We start from the raw sequence: 887 nt of genomic DNA on the forward strand, positions 1-887 counted from the left end.
GGGGGAATCAAGTTTTTCGGTGTTCCTGCACAGATTTTGATTCCCTCTCAGCCCATGCTGACACAGACAGACGGGGTCAATGCCTACCTTCTAAATGGGTTTAGATTATGTCGATGGGGGCGTAAAAACGGCGACCTGAAAAGGGCCAGATAAACAAAGGAAGACCAAGAATAACATGGCATGCTGGGTAAATAATATGTGAGGCAGCGTGGTGGAATCAGTCTCTCGTCAAAATAATCAAAGTGAAGAAATTTGCATTTTTCTACAGGTTTATGAATTTTTATGAATTTTTTGGTTTTTTTTGTTCAACACCATTCATGCCCATTAAAGAACTCATTTCTGTGTGGATTTTTCTGAAAAACGTTGATTAAAGGCACAAAGAAAGTAAATTTTCAGTTACCACGAACTCTTAAGGTAGGGAAATAACTAATTTTTGGCGGCCATTTTAACACTAATTTTACCTCTGAAAACAGGCAACCCCCACCTCCTTCTTTCGCAAATATCCCGACTTGTATTCAAGGTCAATGGATATTTTTTTCATCCAAATAAAGACAAATGAACAAGCTTTAAGATGATACCAATAACCCTACATGCCAAAACATTGACGAGAGCCTGATTCCACCACGGTGTCTCACATATGGAAGGAAATGCCGGGAAACCAATCAAAGCTTGGACATGACTGCAGAAAGATGCATAGGACAGACATCTTTTTTGGGGGGAGGGAGGATTGTTGGCTACCAGTGCTTGTTAGGGAATTAAAAGGCAAGAGAGGAAAGGAGAGAAGAGAAGAGAAGAGAGAGAAGAGAAGAGAGAGAGAGGGTGGAGAGAGAGAGAGAGAGAGAGAGAGAGAGAGAGAGAGAGAGAGAGAGAGAGAAAAGAGAGAGAGA

Source organism: Aplysia californica, unplaced genomic scaffold, assembly GCF_000002075.1.
Source record: "Aplysia californica isolate F4 #8 unplaced genomic scaffold, AplCal3.0 scaffold00638, whole genome shotgun sequence".
Lineage (NCBI taxonomy): Eukaryota > Metazoa > Mollusca > Gastropoda > Aplysiida > Aplysiidae > Aplysia > Aplysia californica.